This window comes from Sus scrofa, chromosome 1 (genome assembly GCF_000003025.6).
Source record: "Sus scrofa isolate TJ Tabasco breed Duroc chromosome 1, Sscrofa11.1, whole genome shotgun sequence".
Taxonomy (NCBI): Eukaryota; Metazoa; Chordata; class Mammalia; order Artiodactyla; family Suidae; genus Sus; species Sus scrofa.
Window position 1 is genome coordinate 11888043 of NC_010443.5, and position 15363 is coordinate 11903405.

General features: G+C 47.2%; 2 protein-coding genes across 2 annotated transcripts in view; both read right to left on the reverse strand.

Moving 5' to 3' along the window:
* Positions 1–9827, reverse strand: part of TIAM2 (T-cell lymphoma invasion and metastasis 2) — a 249364-nt gene extending 239537 nt beyond the window's left edge. Inside the window, exon 1 of the mRNA XM_021071939.1 lies at positions 9709–9827. The gene's annotated coding sequence lies outside the window, so the exon portion shown is untranslated. The remainder of the gene's footprint in view (positions 1–9708) is intronic.
* Positions 66–15363, reverse strand: part of SCAF8 (SR-related CTD associated factor 8) — a 234328-nt gene continuing 219030 nt past the window's right edge. The window contains exons 22-23 of the transcript XR_002338279.1: positions 9709–9884; positions 66–310 (exon numbers count right to left, since the gene is read on the reverse strand). The gene's annotated coding sequence lies outside the window, so the exon portion shown is untranslated. The remainder of the gene's footprint in view (positions 311–9708; positions 9885–15363) is intronic.

Here is a 15363-nt window from a genome sequence, read left to right on the forward strand (position 1 = left end):
GAGGCTTGACCCCATCCCGTGGGAATCAGTCTGGAACCCATCAGGAGAAAGGAACCACACGGCAATTAAGCAGTAAAAGTTTACTGTAAAGAATTATTACCTATGACAGGATTCGGAGCAACGAGGGATTGACTAGTTAGAAGAGAACTCAAAGAAAATAGGAAGAGCAAATAGATTTTAGGAGTTCCCTCTGTGGTGCAGTGGGTTAATGGTCCCCATTGTCTTTGTGGAGATGTGGGTTCGAGCCCAGCACATAGGTTAAGAATCCAGTGTTGCTGCAGCTGCACCTTCTGTATGGCCGAGGGTGTGGCTGAAAAAGAAGAAAAGATTTTGAAATCAGCCACTGGCCCTGGGGCTAAGGCTATCCCAGGCTAAGATTCAGACCCTGTTGGAGAGGGCATGGCTGTGACTAAGTGGCAGGAAAGTCACCATGGTGACCGCAAGATTGCCAGTGGAACTTGCTGGAAATCCACCCTCTGAAACTTGCTGATAGTCTGCCCTCTAGGGTGTGGGGAAAGCTGTTCAGAGGGAGGTGCCTCATGGGAGCACTTTGCTGCAAGGCCACCGGAGTGCCCAGCAAGGTGCCTCCTGGGTGCTGCCCTGAACTGTGGGATCCTGGCGCTGGAGAAACTGCTCAAAATGCAGGAGGTCAAGGAGCACGAACAGGGCAACCCGCCGGCAGAATTCCATCCCTTTGCCACGCCTCCCGCATGCCCTCTACTGACAAGGCTTAGCAACCAGCCGGCTGGCAAAAGAAATTCCAGAAAAGGCCCAGATCCCTTTTGACTGAGAAGACAGAAAGGACAAATTTGGAGCTGACTGGCAATCAGTGACTGGCACACCTTTTTTTGGGCCGCACCTGAGGCAAATGGAAGTTCCTGGGCTAGGGGTGGAATTGGATGGGAGCTGCAGCGGTTGGCCTCCACCATAGCCACACCAGATCTGAACCCCAGCCTCAGGCAGGGACAGCCTCACGGCACCTCCCAGGGACTGGCACACTTTGTAACCTCAGAAAGTCCAGGCACTGTCCCCCGGTCCCCTCCCAACGTATGCCTACACATTCTATGTCATTATTATCGTTTCTCCAAAGCTCGCCTGCTGGCCCTGCCTCCCTCTGCTGGCCATTTTGCTCACTCCCTCTCCTGCAAGCGGTCTCAGCTTTTTCTCCTACAGCTTTGCCCAGAGGGGGAGCCATGGCCTCCTCCTGGCCTAGTCTCTCACACCACAGCTGTGACCACGCTGTGAGGGTCAACCAAATTTAACAGAAGGCTCAGGGAAACACACAAGGGAATTATAGAAGGGGAAAGAAAAAGTTAAAACCAAATAACAGTCCCAAAGATGCAAAACCATGCCAGGGCATCTCGCATTAGCTCAAGCCTCCTACAGGCCACCAGCATGCACCACCCCCGCCCTCCCCCCCGCCCCCCACCAGAGCCCAGGCTGCAAGGTCACCAGGCCCTAGCGAGAGAGAAAGAGGGAGAGAGAATTTCTCCAAGTCCTCAATCTTAGTCCCACCCCATTAAATAACACATAAGATGCAGAGATGAAGCTCTGTCTATAGCAAAGATGGACATGGTTAGGAAGAAAAATTTAGCCCCTTGATACCAAAACTCACTTATTAGGGCACTTATGGAGACTTTTCTCAGCACCTGGCATTGCGCTAGGCAATAAGGATAAAATCTGTGTAACCATTACAATCTGAGAGACAAGGTCCTACTGAGGCTCAACAGTAAATGAACCCGACTAGTGTCCATGAAGATGCTGGTTCAATCCCTGGCCTCCCTCAGTGGGTTAAGGATCTGGCATTGCCATGAGCTGTGGTGTAGGTCCCAGATGCAGCTCTGATCCCGAGTTGCTGTGGCTCTGGCGTAGGAGGCAGCTGCACCTCCCATTCGACCCCTAGCCTGGGAGCTTACATATACCACAGGTGCAGCCCTAAAACAACAACAAGAAAAACCTTAGGGAAAGAGTAAATCATTTTATGAACAGTCCCTTTTATGTCTCTGCTAAAGATGCACAGCTCATACTAAGGAGAGTTAATGTAGGTCTGAAGGAGGAGAGAGGACGGCCTGGAGGAGGCGGCATTTTAGTGAAGCTCTGAAGGAGTGACTGAGGCGGATCATCCAGAGAAAGGTGAATTTGAAGCTCCGAGGTGAGGCAGAGCTGGGCCCATCCGAAGGGAAAAGGAGGAAGGACAGAGCAACAGGAGATGAGGCCAAAGAAGCGGAGAAGAACCAGTCACGCGTGCTCTCGCAGGCATGTTAAGAATTTGGGATTTTATCCTTAGAACAATGAGAACCCTCTGCCAGATATTAAGTGCCCGCCTAGTTGGGGGCGGAGGGTGGAAGGAGAAAAGACTGACTGGAGGGTATATTCAGGAAGGGTACACGGAAAACATACGTTCAGAACAGAGTTTGGACCTGGGGACATAGGCTGAGCAGTAACAGGTGCAGAGAACTAGCGTCTAACCTGGGCCTGGCTGAGATGCCTGAGGGCAAGCCTGGAAAAGACAGAACTCTCGAAGGATGGGGTTGGATCAGCAAAGAAGGTGGAGAGGGAAGAGCTCAGGAATGATCAGGAAATTATGCTGGGTCATCTTCCTTCGAAAGCAGGATCAGGAGCTCCCATTGTGGCTCAGCATGTTAAGAACCTGACCATATCCATGAAAATTCAGGTTCGATCCCTGGCCCTGCTCAGTGGGTTAAGAATCGGGTGTTGCCAAAAATTGTGGCATAGTCATCAATGCGTCACAGACCTGGCATTGCTGTGGCTGTGGTGGAGACCAGCAGCTGAAAGCAGGATGGGCTTCCTCATAACATAACCAAAACCCCAGTCAAAGCAAATTTTGAGTTCCCTGGTAGCCTGGCAGTTAAGGATCTGGTATTGTCATTGCAGTGGCTCAGGTCACTGCTGTGGTGTGAGTTCAATCCCTGGCTTGGGGGACTTGCACATGCCTCGGGTGTGACCACCACACACACACACACACACACACAAACACACACAATCAAATCTACTCCCAGGATAATTCAAATTTTCACCCTTGGCGAAGACAAGAAAAGCCTGGTTTTTAAAAGGCAGCCCCAGCATCCTCACCATCCACTCATTTCACAGCCACCAAAACTCTTCATCTACAATATCCTATTATTTTCTAAAAAGTTGAAGAGAATATTGGCTGCAACCCCACTCCCTAGAAATAATCATTTTGTTATATCCTCTTGCAGACTCTTTATACAGAAGTGATTCAAATCTAAATCCCTTGAAGTAAGGGATCAAGCGAATCCATCTTTTTATTCCCCAGTAACTTAGTACATTTTCTGGCACCTACAGGGTGTCGAGCAATGTTAGCAGAATTGAAATTTGTTTTGCAAATCTTTCCAGGACTGGGTAGTATTGTTGGACTTTTTGGTAGCAAGATATTGAATCACTGGCGTCAACGAAGTCCTCCCTCCTCTGAGTTCTCTGTCAAAAAGAGTTCTCTAAAGCACCTTTCTAGTTTTTGGAAGTCTTTTTTGGTTTTTCTGAAAGTTGTAGTTTTTTTTTGTTGTTTGTTTGTTTTTGCTTTTTAGAGCCACACCCACAGCACATGTTTTTGTTTTTGTCTGAAACTCTCTTTCCTAGAACCTACGGGAAGAGAATCTCTTGCAAGTAAACCCCCTGCCTCAGTCTGGGCCCCCCTGGTTACAGAAGTGACATTACACACACACACACACACACACACACACACACACACAGTGGCAATACCAGTCAAGAACTGTTGTGTTTGGAGTTCCCATCATGGCACAGTGGAAATGAATCTGACTAGGAACCATGAGGTTGCAGGTTCGATCCCTGGTCTTGCTCAGTGGGTTAAGGATCCAGCGTGGCCCTGAGCTGTGGTGTAGTTTGCAGATGTGGCTCAGATCTGGTGTTGCCGTGGCTCTGGTGTAGACTGGCAGCTGCAGCTCCAATTAGACCCCTAGCCTGGGAACCTCCATATGCCACAGGGTGCAGCCCTAGAAAAGACCAAAAACAAACAAACAAAAAAAATACCCCAATAATAATAACAATAAAACTTAAAAAAAAAATTGGTTGTGTTCAATACCTATCTCCACGGAGCTCAAGTTCAGCTTATAGCCTGTTTGTGGGCGAGAACGAGGCTTTCAGTCATGGTCACTTCCACTAAGCGCTGTTCTATTACTTCTTGCCCCGAATGGTAACAGGCTCCGCGCAGCCTCCCTCCCAGCCCTCAGGATCCAGTAAACAGGCTAGGACCACACTGACTCAAGCCCAGCGTCTCTCCAGCGTGGGCAGGCGGCTGGCCAGGGGGTTCAGGCTAATTTGGGGGAAGTCAAGATTTCCAGGGGGTAGCCTTTTCAAGGAAGGCTGCCTGCCTCTCCCAGGAGCCACTTCAAGGCACTTTTCAAACTCCTGAAAGAAAGAAGGCAGCGGGCCTGATTACAATCTAAAAAGCTGCGTGGAGTTCCCGTCGTGGCGCAGTGGTTAACGAATCCAACTAGGAACCATGAGGTTGCGGGTTCGGTCCCTGCCCTTGCTCAGTGAGTTAACGATCTGGCATTGCCGTGAGCTGTGGTGTAGGTTGCAGACACGGCTCGGATCCCGCGTTGCTGTGGCTCTGGTGTAGGCCAGTGGCTACAGCTCCGATTCGACCCCTAGCCTGGGAACCTCCATATGCCACGGGAGCAGCCCAAGAAATAGCAAAAAGACAAAAAAAAAAAAAAAAAAAAAAAAAGCTGCGTTTAACCCAATGTGGTGGCTCCACCCTGTGTTGCCTTCAAACCACTTGCATGTGTGTAGCCGGGGTGGGGGGGGGAGTTAAATACCTGCTCACGTGGGTCATTTATGTATAAAGAGTCTGCAAGGAGATAAAACAAAATGATTATTTCTAGGGAGTGGGGTTATAGCCAATATTCTCTTCAACTTTTTAGAAAATAATAGGATGTTGTAGCTGAAGAGTTTTGGTGGCTGTGAAGTGAGTGGATGGTGAGGATGCTGGGGCTGCCTTTACCACAGTCTGATAGATCCTTGAAAGAAAAATAGAAAACAAAAGGTTGCCTGGTAGAATTACTACCCCATAATAAAAGGTCTCTGTTTAGAAGATGGGTCAAGATTCCAGATCTAAAAATATCATTTAGGAGTTCCCTTTGTGGCTCAGCAGTTAACGAACCCCATGAGGATGTGGGTTCGACCCCTGGCCTCGCTCAGTGGGTTAAGGATCCGGCACTGCCATGAGCTGTGGTGTAGCTCACAGATGCGGCATGTATCCTGTGTGGCTGTGGTTGTGGCTGTGGTGTAGGCCAGCAGCTGCAGCCTGATTCCACCCCTAGCCTGGGAACTTCCATATGCCTCGGGTGCGGCCCTAAAAAGCAAACAAAACAAAACATCATTTAATGCCACGGGGATCTCTCTCGGCCAGGGCTGATACTGTCTCCACTCCACCCCTAGGCTGGAAAGCATCTCCAAAGAGGATTAAGCTCTGAGCAAGTCAGCCCCAGTTACCAATGCACTCGTCCAGCTTCTGTGTAACCCATATGCAGACACCTCCTGAGACCCAGTGAAAGATCTGAACCTTGGACTTCACCCTCAGAAGACATATCCATTAAAAAAAAAAAAAAAAATGCCCATGACATTGATTGTTCTAAGTTGATAAAAACCAATGTTATTTTAAGTTTGTTTCATTTTTCATCACTTAGAAAGTTAGTCTGAAACATATCTGAAAATGTAAAAGTTAATGTTTTCAAAATAAAGTACTAACTATAATGCTTAGATGCCTTAAAAATGTCCAGTCAATTCTTGCTCACCGGCCAGTTACATAGCCAGCATTTACTTTCCCTGAAGCCCTCAGCCTGGGAAATGTGTTTGCTGAACCCATAACCTTTCTGTGAAATGCTGAACTTATATGAGCACGCCTTTTCTCTCAAGTCTCCCTTTATGGCCCCGAGTTCCACTTTTTCAATTCCCTCACCCATTAAACTTGTTCTTGGACTTGGTCACAGATTCTCTGGTTGGATTCTTCCTGAATTCCTTGTGCTTCCTCCTAGCCCTGTTTACTATGCTCAGTCACTGCCACTCACCCCTCAACAGCAGAGTCTTGCTAACTTTCTGTTACATAAATGCTGCTGCTCATTGTTATTATTGAAAGTCCTGGGGTTTGGATGTCATAGTTCTAAGTGGGTCTGAAGGGAAGAAAACCAGATCAACCCCTGCTTGTGGACAAAGATAATCTAAGCCACAACTGAAGCTGGGGGCTGTTGGCGTGGAGCCACCTGGTGTATGGACAAGATCGTCACCCTTGGACTTGAACCTTGGACTTCACCCTCAAAAGACATATCCATTGAAAAAAAAAAAAATGCCCATGACTTTGATTGTTCTAAGTTGAAAAAAACCAATGTTATTTTAAGTTTGTTTCATTTAAGTTTGTTTTCATTTTGTTTCATTTTAAGTTTGTTTCATTTTCATTTTAATTTACTAAGGAAGTAAGTTTTGAAATTAAACAACCTGAAGAATGGACTTCCGCCAGGAGAGTTGAACTAGCAGTTTTCTCCTCGTCAGTAGAGCTCTGAAATCTGTTTAGGTATCCTGGTGTGTACTGTGAATAAGTCACACCAACTGTTATGTACCTCCTCTAAAAGTTATAAATTGGTGATATATAATTTGTGGGTTTCAGTTTCAAAGCTGGGGTATTAAGTGAGCTAAAACTTGACCTTGAGCTCAGACTTACATGCTGGCCAGTTTCTTCTTGGTCCAATATATCTCAAAAGAAAGGAGAGGAGTTCCCACTGTGGCACAGTGGGTTAAGAACATGGCATTGTCACTGCTATAGAATAGGTTGCAGCTGTAACTCGGATTTGATCCCTGGCCCAGGAATTTCTGTTTGCCACAGGTGCAGCCAAAAATAAGAAAAAGAAAGAAGAGAGAGAGAAAGAAAGAAAGGGAAAGAAAAAAAAGAAAGTCTTGTGGTATCCTATAACAATTACAGTAAATATTCATCAAATGCACCCTATGTATCATACACTTACGTATATATGGAATAAACATATTTGCATGTCAATACATATAGACTTACTTGACTCTTTTGTGATTCTTTTCTTCTCTTTAGGACCACACCTGCAGCATATGGAAGTTGCCAGGCTAGGGGTCAAATCACAACCACAGCTGCCTACCTACACCACAGCAACGCCAGATCGGAGCCACATCTGCAACCTACCCCACAGCTCAGGGCAAAGCTGGATCCTTAACCCACTGAGTGAGGCCAGGGATCCATATCCTTATGGATACTAGTCAGGTTCAGGCTCTTAACCTGCTGAGCCACAATGGGAACTCCTAACCTTCAATTCCTTTAGCCTCATTCTATAGCATTTTTAAAAAGAAATCTATAGGAGTTCTCGTCATGGCTCAGTGGTTAACCAATCCAACTAGGAACCATGAGGTTTCGGATTCGATCCCTGGCCTTGCTCAGTGGGTTAAGGATCCGGTGTTGCTATGAGCTGTGGTGTAGGTTGCAGACGTGGCTTGAATCTGGTGTTGCTGTGGCTGTGGTGTAGACTAGTAGCTACAGCTCCAATTAGACCCCTAGCCTAGGAACCTCCATATGCTGCAGCTGTGGCCCTAGAAAAAGACAAAAAAAAAAAAAGAAATCTACAAACTTTAATGATAGAATGGGGAAATGGTGTCATACAGAAAAAAAAAAATCTCTTTTTAAACTTTGTGTCTAGCACATAATATAAATACTTATTGAATTAACAGATACATAAATTCATCAACCTTTTGTCTTAAGTTAGAGCAATAATACTTGACCTCATGGCTAATGTTTGTTTTTTCACCAAAAATTTCTCATGAGAAGGTTTAAATAAGTCACAAGTTTTAAAATCCACATTCCAGGCTTTTAAATTAGATATAATACTCTTTTTTTCTTTTTTTTTTTTTTAGGGCCACACACATGGCATATGGAGATTCCCAAGCTAGGGGTCAAACTGGAGCTGTAGCCACTGCCCTACACCACAGCCACAGCAATGTCAGATCCGAGCAGTCTTCGACCTATGCCACAGCTCATGGCAATGCTGGATTCTTAACCCACTGAGCGAGGCCAGGGATGGAACCCACAACCTCATGTTTACTAGGCGGATTTGTTTCCACTGTGCCACAACGGGGAACTCCAGATATAGTTTTCAATAGAACTATACATAACCTTTCTATAAGAAATTAGGTTTGTATCTTTACACTGTAAAGAGCAGATCTGCATAAAAATTTTTTTAAAAATCATTTTGGCATTGAAATTTTTTAGATTTTATTTATTTTTTAAAATTTTATTTTATATATTTTTTGTCTTTTTAGGACCACACCTGCGGCATATGGAGGCTCCCAGGCTAGGGGTCCATTTGGAGCTGTAGCCACGGCCTACACCACAGCCACAGCAACACCAGATCCGAGCCACGTCTGCCACCTACACCACAGCTCACAGCATCACCGGATCCTTAACCCACTGAGTGAGGCCAGGGATCCAAACCGTGTCCTCATGGATGCTAGTTGGGTTTGATGACTGCTGAGCCGTGATGGAAACTCTGTATTTATTTATTTATTTGGCTGTTGGTGCAGCGTATGAAAATTTCCAGGCCAGGGATGGAACTCGTGCCACCGCTGTCACCAGAGCCCCAGCAGTGACAATGCCAGATCCTTAACCCACTGTGCCAAAAAGGAACTCCTGTCTTCTAGATTTTAAAACTACCATCCACATCTACAGTGGCTCCCCAAAGTGAAAGGATGAATGAAATCTTTCTGCCCACAGTTTTTCCTGCTTCTGTGTCAAGAGTTTTAAAAATATTTCTATTTTACTATTTTTTATTTTACTATTTTCTAAAGGAAAAAAAGACAATAGTTGTTGTCTACTCTTTACACCTCTAGAATAATCCACTTCCTTCCTCAGCCCTGCCTTCCATCACCCACTCCCAAGAAGGGAAGGGAAGCCTGTTCGCATAGTTGAGTATTATTCCATGTCATTGGAATGAGAGTCTCAGCAAACACACTTTCTCTGATGGAATTCCCTAATAAAAACAGACGGCTTGTCTAAAGCAAGCAGCCCTGACAACAGGCGACGAAGCAGAAGTCTGTGCAGGGAGCTGCTTTGCTTTTTTCCTCTGGCCTCACAGACTGTCATTATCAGCTGCAAATGTATATTCCTAGCCCACGGGACCATAAGAGAATTTATGAAGCAATTTTGGATGCTTTGAAATAGATGAACACAATTTGTCGTGTGTTTTCGAAAATTTCTTTGTTCAAGTCTAATTCTCTGCAACAGAAGGATGTTAATTTTCGTAGAGTCCTACCTGCACCTGGAATTTAGGAGAAAGGCACTGCACCCCCATGGTTCTTTTTTTTTTTTTTTTTTTTTTTTTTTTTTTTCCTTTTTAGGACCCCACCTTCAGCTTTTGGAAGTTCCCAGGCTGGGGGTCAAATCGGAGCTGCAGCTGCTGGCCTACACCACAGCCACAACAATGACAGATCCGAGATTTGTCTGTGACCCACACCACAGCTCACGGCAACGCCGGATCCTTAACCCACGGAGCGAGGCCAGGGATCAAACCCGCATCCTCACGGATACTAGTCGGGTTGGTTACCACCGAGCCACGACGGGAACTCTGCCCCCATGATTCTTGCTAACCAGCACCTGTCGCTACCTGCTCACACAGAAACCTGAGGGCATCGTACATTTACCTCCTGCAGAAGGAAGTGGTTGAGAAAGTCGTCTTCTTTTTGCTGCGATGAGGTCATGGGAAACAAGCCTTCCCCTGGAAAGCCTCAAGGTACATTTGTGTCTCCTCGGCATTGTCCCAAGGGCAAGGTGAATTGATGGGATGAAACCTGCCGTCTGCTCATCCATCCTTCAGCTCCTGTGAAAATAAGCCAATGAGCAAGCAGTACATCTAAGTGGTTGGCAGCTTCCCGGACCCACCATTGCTCAGCCTCTTCCCTGCCTGCTACCCCCACAGAGCATTACATTTTGTTCCTATTTCTTGTGTGTGTGTGTGTGTGTGTGTGTGTGTGTTTAGGGCCACACCCAGGGCATATGAAAGTTCCCAGGCTAGGGATCTAATCAGAGCTGTTGGCCTACACCACAGTCACAGCAACCCAGATCCTTAACCCACCAAGCGAGGCCAGGGATCGAACCCGCAACCTCATGGATACTAATCAGGTTCATTACCACTGTGCCACCACAGGAACTCCTTCCTATGTCATTTCTAATCCAACACAATTTCATCAACAAAAATACTTATAATTGCAGGAAGACCAAAAGAAATATCCAAGAGAGAAGGACTCTGTGCTACCCTGACTCCCACCGGCCTGGAGGGGTGACCGTTAGCCACACCCACCTTGCCAAGTGATGTCTCCCAGACTTTCTCCCCCCATCCCGCTGCCTCCCTCCATCAGTACCACCCCACCCCCCAAGCCGTTGGGGAGCCGCCTCTGACCTCTCCTGACCTCCACTCCATCACCGTTTGGTCTCCAGCCTTTTGCCTGGTTACCCCCTAGAGTTTCCAAACCTCTCGCCCTCTCCACGGCCACAGCCATCAGTTCTGCCCAAACGATGGCAGCAAATGCCTGAGGTCGCTCTCCCAATTCAGGACCCAGCAAAAACGGTATCTGTCTGAGCATCTTCCAGGGGCTGCCTGGGTGGAACCAGCTCTGCGCATCGCTCCCTCCCTATCATCCCTCCCTGACCAGACAGTGGACCTTGCCGGGGGACGGATGGGGGGGTGTCCTGGTAACTGGCTGGGGACCTGGGACATCCCAGGCATTTCATGCTCCACACGTGGATTCTCTGCTCTGCGGAGCTGTGTTCAGCTCTTGCTCTGCACACACACGTGGCAAAGCCCCGTTCGGTGATGTGGCCACGGAAGGCTTTGCCTTCAGGGGCAGGAAGCGCCTCTCTTTTCTCCTTCCGTCAAGTTAGGCTCCTCTATGACCAGGCTTAACATAACTGTGGTCTGAAAATCCCCTTTCTCCTCCGCTCCTCTTTCATCTGCAGGCTGGCGACTGATAACTCTTCCTCGCTGTCTCGGCTGCTCAGCTTCTTCCTCAGACACTGGAGATAAGGAGACTGTTGGAGCACCTCAGAGATGCCATCTCTTGCCCTCACCCTCTGCCTCCCAGAAGACGGTATATGGTTTGCAATTGGCCCTCTTTCTTAAAAGTCCAAGCCCTGAAGTTCCTTGGGAGCCTAGACATTAAGGATCCAATGTTGCCACTACTGTGGCTCAGGTCACTGCCAGGGCTTGGGTTTGATTCCTGGCCAAGGAGCTTCCACATGCCATGGGTGAGACCAAAACAAGGAGTTCCCCTTGTGGCTTAGCGGGTTAAGGATGCAAGTTTGATTCCTGGTCTGGTTTAGTGGGTTAAGGATCCAGTGTTGTCACAAGCTGCAGAGTAGGTATGGATTCAGATAGGATCCAGTGTTGCCATGACTGGTGTAGGCCAGCAGCTGCAGCTTCAATTCAACCCCTATGGGTATGGCTGTGAAAAGGAAAAGAAAACAACCAAGCCTCTTCCTTTTTTGGCCATATCACCCTCTATCATCCGAAGATGTGGTCACATTAAGAAATGTCAGTGGGAGCTCCCGTCATGGCTCAGTGGTTAGCAAACCTGACTAGCATGCATGGGGACATGGGTTCAATCCCCGGCCTCACTCAGTGGGTTAAGGATCCGGCATTGCCATGAGCCGTGGTGTAGGTTGCAGATGCAGCTTGGATCCCGTGTTGCTGTGGCTGTGGTATAGGCTGGCAGCTACAGCTCTGATTAGGCCCCTAGCCTGGGAACCTCCATATGCTAAGGGTGTGGCCCTAAAAAGACAAAAGTCAACAAAAAAAAAAAAAAGAGAGAGAAATGCCAATGAAGTTCTGACCAGCACACGTTTCTTTTTTCCTTTTGGGCCATCCTGTAGCATATGGAGTTCCTAGGACAGGGATCAGATCCAAGCCACAGTTGCAAACTATGCCACAGCTGTGACAACGCCAGATCCTTAACCCACTGTGCTGGGCTGGGGGGGGATCTAACCTGCATCCCACCTCTTCAGAGACATGGCTGATCCGTTATGTCACAGCAAGAACTTCCAGCACACATTTTCAAGGAAAGTGGAAACAGACCTGTGCGTGTGTGTGTGTGTGCGTGTGTGAGATGTTCACAACATAGCGTCATAGTTAACAGCCCTACTGGAGTCAGAGTGTCTGGTTCAACTCCTGGCCCTTCTGCCACTGGCCACGCGACCTCAGAAAATGACTTACTCCTCAGTTGCCTCAGTATAAAATGGGGATAATAATAGAGTTTACCCAGTGGAATCATATGGAGATTCAATAATTTTGTATTTGTAAAGCACAGAGTAAGCAGTATTGAAATGTTTTACAAGCTGTAAACAATTGTGGGATTTCTTTTCTCCTAATGCTGTCTTTTACTTCAGCATTTTTTTTTTTTTTTTTTTTTTTTTTTTTTGTCTTATGAGGGCTGAACCCATGGTATATGGAGGTTTCCAGGCTAGGGGGTCAAATCAGAGCTGCAGCTGCTGGCGTACACCACAGCCATAACCAGGGCCAGATCCAAGCTGCGTCTGCAACCTCCACCACAGCTCACGGCAACGCTGAATCCTTAACCCACTGATGGAGGCCAGGAGTCGAACCCATGTCCTTATGGATACTAGTCGGGCTCGTTAACTGCTGAGCCACAACAGGAACTCCTGCTTCAGCATATTTTCAAAGATAAAAACATACATGAGTGGCACAGTGTGGGCGCTGCCCAGTGTGGGAGGAGTCTTTACTGCTCTTTGATGGACTGATGTCTGAATTCATATTAATACAGCCCTGGACTCTGGAACAGCACAGATTATTTTAGCACAAATCATCTAAAGCCAAGTATGAAGAAACAACTATGCCTTAACGTGGGGAGAGAAAAGGCACAGGTAAATAATATACTAATATTTCTTGAGTGTTTACTTTGAGTCAAGCAGTGGGCTCAGTGTTTGTTTGCTTGCTTGGATTTTTTTTTTGTTTGTTTGTTTGTTTTTTTTGTCTTTTTTTGCTATTTCTTAGGCTGCTGCTGCGGCATATGGAGGTTCCCAGGTTAGGGGTCAAATCGGAGCTGTAGCCACCAGCCTACGCCAGAGCCACAGCAATGCAGGATCCGAGCTGTGTCTGCACCCTACACCACAGCTCACGGCAATGCCAGATCTTTAACCCACTGAGCAAGGGCAGGGACCAAACCTGCAACCTCATGGTTCCTAGTCGGATTGGTTAACCCCTGCGCCACCACAGGAACTCCCGCTTGTATGTTTTTTGGCTGCACCCATGGTATACAGAAATTCTGGGGCCAGGGATTGAACCCCAGCCACAGCAGTGACCTGAGCCATAGCCATGGCAGCACTGAATTCTTAACCCATCATGCTACCAGGCAACACTTGGGGCTCAGTGCTTTTGGGCTTTTTTTTTTTTTTTTGTCTTTTGTATTTTTAGGGCCACACCTGTGGGATATCGAGGTTCCCAGGCTAGGGGTCGAATAGGAGCTGTAGCTCCACCACAGCCACAGCAATGCCAGATCCTTAACCCACTGCACAAGGCCAGGGATCGAACTCGAATCTTCATGGATACTAGTCCACGACACGAACTGACTGAGGGCTGAAAATGAAAATTTATTTCATCCACACCTTGTAACCACCTGATGAGGCAGGTAACGTTTATCATCACAATTCACAGATGAGGAATAACCGGGGTTTCAAAAGTATAAGTGACCTGCCGTGGTCACAGAGCTAGTGGCAGCTGACCCAGAGTGAATGGGCCTGACCACCCATCATAGGGAGAGGATAGAACACACTGTTTTATTAATGGACTCCTTTCTATTTCAAAAATACAGCTCAAGCTTCCCAAGTTAATTGTCCCTGTTATGGTACGGATCTTCACAGAATATTGGCCACTGATGTTTGAGGACCTTGCTCTCAGCCAAACTGGGAAGCTGGCCGTGGCCTTCCTTGTTCCATCCTCATCTCCCCACTAGTCCCAGGATAGAAATCACACAATAAACAACTCTTGGCTGTTGCTAAGAGCTTCAGCTGTGAACTTTCTCGGGAGATATTTGTGCTTTAATTGTAAAACAGATGATGCCTTTGAGAACCAAAGGAATGATGATACGTGATGGATCTCAGACACTTGGAGAAGCAACGAGGCAATTTAACGGAGGAGGCTTCCCCGGAGCCCTTCAATCGCCCCAACAGATGGACCTTGATAGTACACATTCACAGGAGAAAACACTGGAATTGCACTGCATCATTTCACTAATTCCCTTCCTGGTGAGACCTTGACCTGAATTATTTTTTACTGGAAAGTACACTTGGCTGTAAACTGTAGCTGTTTCCCCAGCTGGTGTAAATTCTGACTCAAGTCAGCTCAGGCAGGCTTTTTATGGCCACACCCATAGCGTGTGGAAGTTCCAGGGCTAGGAGTTGAATCAGAGCTGCAGCTGCCAGCTTACACCACAGCCGCAGCAATGCAGGATCCAAGCTGCATCTTTGACCTATGTTGCAGCTTGGGGCAAGGCCATATCCCTTTTTTTCTTTTTTTTTGAGAAAAGCCAGCATAAAGAACTTCTATTGCAATAATAAAACCTGAAACCCAAATGTGGGGTGGGGCGGGTGAGGGGTGAGTACGCAGCAATTTCTCTCACCAAGTCACTGCACAGGACAGCAAGGGGTGGGGGGAGAGAAGCCAGGAAACTCTGAGATCAGCAGGGGGAGCCGAGCATCAGAAAACAGAAAACAGGAGCTGCCCAAGCAGTGGTGACCAGCATCATCTTCTTAAGACTCAAGGACTGGTCGTGATGGCGTGTCTACAAACAGAACCTTCGATTTAAGCTTTCGATTAAAGTACTTAAAATTTAGGAAGTTGAGCTTGGATAGCTATGAGATTACCAAAGTCCTAGATTACGAAAGTCCTGAATATCCACTAGAAAAACCACAGGATTAAAAAAAAAAAAAAAAAAGGCCAGGCCCCGAGGAAGGCTTCAGAGGTCCCTGCTGGCCCTGGGACAGACACCTGCAGTATCCAACTCTCATCAGAGCATTTAAGGGGAGAGTGAGGGTGGGGCAGTGGAGGCAAAGGTTCTTCCTCTTCCCACTTTAATTTTGGGTAGGGCTTTTCTTTTCTTTTCTTTCTTTCTTTTTTTTTTTTTTTTTTTTTTTTTTTGGTCTTTTGTCTTCTAGGGTTGCACCCAAGGCATGCGGAGGTTCCCAGGCTGGGGGGTCCGATCAGAGTTCTGCCGGCCTATGCCACGGCCACGGCCACAGGGGATCTGAGCCACACCTGCGACCTACATCACAGCTCACAGCAACACTGA